A 6,334-nucleotide genomic window follows, 5' to 3' on the forward strand; every position below is an offset into this window, starting at 1 on the left:
TGTCAAGGCTGCGGTGGCCGGGAGCGGCCACTGCACTCCAGTCTGGGCGACAGAGTGAGATTCCAACTCAAAAAAAAAAAATCCAGCCCTCCAGAGAAAATGTATGTTAAACAAATCTTCGTGTCAATGAATGCAGAAGCACAAAAGAGAGGAGAACACTGAGGAGAGCAGAAAGGTCCTAGGGGAGAGTTGAACAGAAAACCTGGTCTGGACCAGCTAGGAGAGTCTACCCAGAGAAGTCTTCCCTCTTCTTACTCTATGCTCCATGTTCAGATTCTTCCCAACTCTTTTCTATCCCTTCTCCCCTTTAAGAGAATCCCAAGAAGTTCTTTACTATCCCATGTCCAAGGACATACGACTTCTGCACCAATTTCCTCCTTTCAAAAACCTACACCAAAGTTAATGACCATGTGTCTATTCCTCCAGGTAGCCTAACTGACCCTACTTCACCCCCAAAACTGAGCCACTCTCCTAGTCTCCCATAACCTCCTGTGCTTACTTCTGCCAAACACACGTGGCATGTCATGGGGATTTCTGTTGAACCAGGATTTCCCCCTCCAGAGTTGAGCACCTTAAGGCAAGGACTTGGTCTTTCATCTCTGTCTCACCAGCATCCAGCCCAACGTCCTACAGGAAAATCTTTGGAATAATTCTTGACTTTTCATTTCTGCTTTCAAAATGTATCCAAAATCACCATCCCTGATCATCACCATTACTACCCTCACTTCATTTCAAATGATCTTGGCCATGAGCTACATTTGACTACTGAGCACTTGAAATGTGCCCACACATGTGAAAGTTCCAAAAGTGTAAAATATATATTGGGTTTCAAAGACTTGAAACGAAAGACTGTCAACTATCACAATAATTTTGAGATCCAAACTAGATCAACTAAGCTTGTCAAGCTTAAAGGACTTAAGAAGAAATGTTGCATAAGTGTCCTTAGTTGCTTATCTCATTAAGGTCACCTTAAGTATCAAAGCCACTCCTAAATATAACAACAATCTTTGCCTTTGGTTAAAATAATCTTTCCCTTTTGTTCTGTAGCAAAGGATGAATCAGCTACAAAGGATTTATCAGCTGTATAAATTATTATCTTACTGTTACTGCTAGCATCTGTTGAGTGCTTACTCTGTATCAGGTGCTGTGTCAAGCGCTTTTTGTGTACTGTGGAGTGATATAATCCTCTCACCAACTTTGAGAAAGAAGGGCTATAGTAAACTCCATTTTATAGATTGGGAAACTGAGGTGGAAGATTATTAGTAGGTTATTCAAGGTCTTGTAATTAGTAAGTGGTCATGCCAGGATTTAAACCAGAAGACACAAGCTCAACCTTCATAGATTTGGTTGCTCTCCGTCAGCACCCAGGAACACCCTGCATTCTGCCCTCCCTTCTAAGCGATGCCTTCCTCCAGCACAAAGTTCTCCTCCATCCAACTGAAGAACCTCAGAACACTAAAACTGGATGACACCTGAGTGTTCACGTAGCCTAAACTTTTGAAAATAAATTTTTTAATTTCTTTGAATAATTTTAAAAATAAAGAAAACAGAGGCCCAGAGAAGCAAAACGGTTTCCTCAAGGTCACAAAGTGAGGGAGGCTGTCCCTGAATGCTCCTTCATTCTCACCTGCATTAGGCAAAGGAATCATTCACGCTTGAACCACTCCAGGGCCCTCTTCTCTGCCTTCCAGAGTCCTTCTTTTTCTGCCAGTTTCAACTCACTCCTATCTTAAGCCTCTCCCCCGCCTCATCCACAAGCTCCTGCTTCTTCACACAATTTCCACACTTCCCTCCAGCCTCAGCTTTGCTCAGCCCACACCTACATCTCACAGACGCAGTTGTTTCCTCAGGTGGCGGGTCAGCAAACCTTCACCCTAATTCTGGATAATAATTCTTGTCGTGCATCCCAACTTCCTACACATCATCTCCACGTGACGTTGCTCTAAACCCACCCTCCCACTGATAAAAACCTGCCCCTCCCATTTTTCCTCATATCTTTCATACCTGAGCTTCAGTTACTTATCTAATCATTCTAAAGTTCTTTCTCAAATTCAGGACTTCTGGTTTGTCCCTTTTGCTGAAAAAAAGCCGGAAAAAGCAGCCACTGGAGGGTCTACCAGAGCCCAAGGCTATATCCTCTGGCTGCTTCTTCCATGGGTATCTTGACATTAGCACCAAACCAATGTGATTCCAAGGGGAGAAGGTTGACTTCTGAGTTCAAGCTCCATATCTATTCCAGACCAGACTTGGCAGTTTTTTGGAAGAGATAGAGGTTAGAAGGCAAAGAGGCCCTGTGACTTCTGCTGGTTAAATGAGTTGAACCTCTCACCAGAGAACACTGACACCAACACTTTTCAGAGATTAGTCTCTAAAACCAGGTTCTTCCTATTTTCCCCTGACACTATTTATAGGGGCTTAACCAGTAATGATATCATATTTAGAAGCTTAAAATCAATAAGAGACCGTGTTGATCTTCATACACTCATCCATTTAAAAAATATTTATCAAACATTTTCTTAGTGTGTGAAAGAACAAAAAAATGGGGTTGCCTTGGCCATTGCGGGTGGGCAACTTGGTGTTGGCTCATATTTTTGGCTCCAGCCCTCCTTCAACAGCACACTCCCAGCTAAGTGCTCTTTTGTTCCCTAAATCCAAGGATGTTCAAAAATGAATGTTTGTGTCTTGAAACAGTCTTACGGACTTTGTGCTACTCTCCCTGCCTATGTAATCAACTATCTGGCTGCTGCCATCCATCCTGAACAGCTAATCACCATGACAACATCAATCCCCTCCCCCTATTGTATTTCATAGGAATGTTCCTGTTCCCAGCCTTCTAAAAGTAGCCTTACATGCACCTAGCTTCAAACATTCAGTGCCAAATTGTTCTTCAGTGTTTTGCCCTTCTTCAATCTTGAGGAGGTGAGTCCACCCCTTTTCTCATTTACTTTCTAAATAAACTTTTTCTAACCTACTCCTTGTGTAATTCCCAGGACACTAACACACTGACCCAATGTATGGTGGCCTGTACAGGGAGACGGAAGTCTTGTCTTTTCTCTCTCCACCTCCTCCTCGTCTTCCTCCTCCTTCTCCTTTCTAACTCAAATCTCTCTGTGGACTGTGCTGACACTCAGAAGGCAGCTAATGGTTCTGGCCAGGGCTCTTCTTGGCTCTGTCTCTATCCTCCTCTCCTTCACTGCCCAACAGGTTAGATCTGCCTTGGTCATACTTTCCTCATCGCCTCAGCTTTATCCAGTACAAAGTTACATAAAATGAGCTCATGTGCTAAATTATTCCTTGCTAAAATATCTCAGAACCAACCTGAGAGGCTTCTGGTTCTGTTGAGGACCTTTTGCTTGGACTTGGAGCCCTCTGTGGAAATCTTGGCACCAAGTGTACCAAACGCATGTTGCAGTCTTGCCGCTGGACAGAAGGACTTCCTCTAGTAGGTCAAGGAGATCAAGGGAAAGTGCTTTCTCACTCGATGCCACACACTCAGGCTAGTTCCATGGATCCTCTTTTGGGATGCGAGCTAAGGATGTAGATGGTACCTCTCTCTGGCCTCTCAGGGACCATTCTTAGGACCAATCCCTCTCTCCCTCATGACAAATCCTCAAAATGGGGTGGCTAAAGTCCCCCATTAAAATGCATTCTAGGCCAGATTTGGTGACTCAGATTGTAATCCCAGCACTTTTGGAGGCCGAGGTGAATGAATTGCCTGAGCCCGCAGGTTCGCGGCCAGCCCGGGCAACTTGGTGAGATCGCGTCTGTACAATAAATAAAAAATTAGCTGGACATAATACACACGCCTGTAATTCCAGCTACTTGAAAGGCTGAGGATCACCGGAGCCCAGCAAGTCAATGTTAGGTGGCCATGAGCGTGCCACTGTACTCCAACCTAGGCAATGGAGTGAGACTCCAACTAAAAAAAAAATACTTCTAGAAGGTCTCAGAACCCTCTCACCAGAGAGGAACAATTGCCCTAAACATGTCCTCCAAACCAGCTAGGTGACTGGAAGGTGAGACTCAAGGCAGGTTGCTTGCCGCTAATACTCTCCTTCAACTTGACCTCTGTTGCTGCCAAGGGGACAAATAGACTGAGCTTCCTTGTATACAAGCTTTCTCAAGATAGCACACTTCCCAGACCCTTGTTCTTCCTGTGGCATACTATTACTAGCTCCTTCTTTAATTACTTTACTGCCTTCTTGCTTTTTCTCTAACTACTCAACCTAGTCAACCATTCTCCCCCTCCTTTCCCTCTTTAGCCTCCTCCTTTTCCAAAACCTTCTCCCTCACTGCCTGATAACACCACAGTGGCAGCCTCAGTAGCAGCAGGGGAAAAAATGGGGTGGCCTTATGTGCCTTCTCCTCCTCTTCCTACCATCTCCCTTCACCTGCCCACCTTCACTCCAGACATCCCTTTAAACCTCCTGAACAGTTCATCAGCTTCCCCTTAAGGAAATGGCCAGAGCAAAAGGTATTATTAAAATTTGTGTTTTCTTTTTAGTCATAAGTATCTCTCAAGTTAAATATAAACTGGAACCATAAGCCCTCCTCACCAGCTAAAAGAAAGGGACCACAAGTTGGTTAAGAAATCCTATTAACTCGCAGAGAAAAAAAACAGCCTAGTGTCATTCCAGTCTGCTTTTCCAACAAGCAAATAAAGAAAAAAATGCAAAAAAGTTAAAAACATAATGGTGTATTTTTTATCAGAAAGGGTATAGAGAAAAGAGACTAATTTTATATGTAAAAGAATTTTGTGTTATAAAATTTTGTCCTAAAGTAAAATAAAAGAAGAAAGTATAGGGCAAAACAGAGAGTCCAAGCCTGTTATTGATGTTATGTGTAAGTCATAACAAGGTTCATAAGGGGGGAATTTATTAAAGAAATCTTGTATATAATTAAGTTTTTTTCTCCAGTTCAAGCTGCTGTTATGGCTTAAGAGGTTTTTAAGTACTTAGGAAAACTGAACTTTAAAAGAAAGTTTTTACATCTATGTAACTTTTAGTATTGCTTTTAAGGTTTATCACCCGGTTAAATAAACAACCATTATTTTTACAATAAAGGGCAATTCTAAGTTAGTAAAATGTTCCAAGCCTGTTACATTTCCAGCAAATGTTCTACTAATCAATTTTTGTGTTATTAAGTTATAAGGCTTTAACTTCTTGTACTAGAAAACAGTAACTCTTGCTAAATCCCACCAAACTGAAGTCACATCTTACAGCTAGGACAAACACCCAACCACATTTTAACCACACCTAAACTTTGAGCTGACCCACTGACACTTGCCTACAATTTAAAAAGCACCTGGGATCTTGCTGGTCTCCAAAACAACAACTAAAGCAGGCATACTCCAGTAACATTGAACCAGATCATTCTTCAGAGAGTCTGAAATCAAACTTCATTTTTAAACCTGTCGCTATGTAATCTTCATATGTCTGTTGTAAATAATATGACAAATACAGAGGGAAAAAAGGAAGAAAACCAAGGGTCTGGATCATAATAACTTGTAATATAAATCCAATCTAGGCTTAACTCCTTCTCGTCTTTAAACAATTGGATGTAAAATCAGGTCAAGCCATGTCCTTTCCCCCATAATCCAACATCACTGATGTAAAAAAACTATTGTCACCAAATAGACAATTCTAGAAATATGCTTCCTAGCTCCATGGAACCTTGCAAAGTAAACAAAATAGTCAACCCTAGGAATGAACCTTCTTAGCACTACAGGACCTTCTGCTGTTAAGAATGATGTTTGACCAATAGAAAAACTGAGGACAGAACTTGACCTTTTTCTCATACCAAGATCTCCAACTAAAAGACTTGAGAAGTCACTGCCTAATAAGAACTCACTAAAAGAGTTTTATTGCCCTTCTACCTTATATACTAAGTTGGTTTTCCTATCTGACTCTGGCATAGCATCATATACCAAAAAAAACTTTTTTTTTTTTTTTTGAGTTGGAGTCTCACTCTGTCGCCCAGACTGGAGTGCAGTGGCCACTCCTGGTCACCACAGCCTCGACCTACTGGGCTCTGGCGATCCTTCCGCCTCAGCCTTCCAAGTAGCTGGAATTACAGGCATGCGCTACCACGCCTGGCTGAATTTTTGATTTATTGTAAACTTTTATAAATTCCCAAATGTTATCTAAATATCAGCATAACCATGAGGTTTTGAGTCACATCAGTGGTCAAATATCAAAATTTATTAATGTAAATCTTGAGCTATGCTAAACTGCACATAGACTTTATATTCAGGGTAAATAAAAGGTTATAAATTTTGGATGTAAATACTAAAAAGGTAGGGACATCTCTATGTCCCAGTTCAGCAGGAAGCAGT

The sequence above is a fragment of the Carlito syrichta genome, unplaced genomic scaffold (genome assembly GCF_000164805.1).
Source record: "Carlito syrichta isolate Samal-C Ts95f unplaced genomic scaffold, Tarsius_syrichta-2.0.1 Scaffold307129, whole genome shotgun sequence".
NCBI classification, from domain to species: Eukaryota; Metazoa; Chordata; class Mammalia; order Primates; family Tarsiidae; genus Carlito; species Carlito syrichta.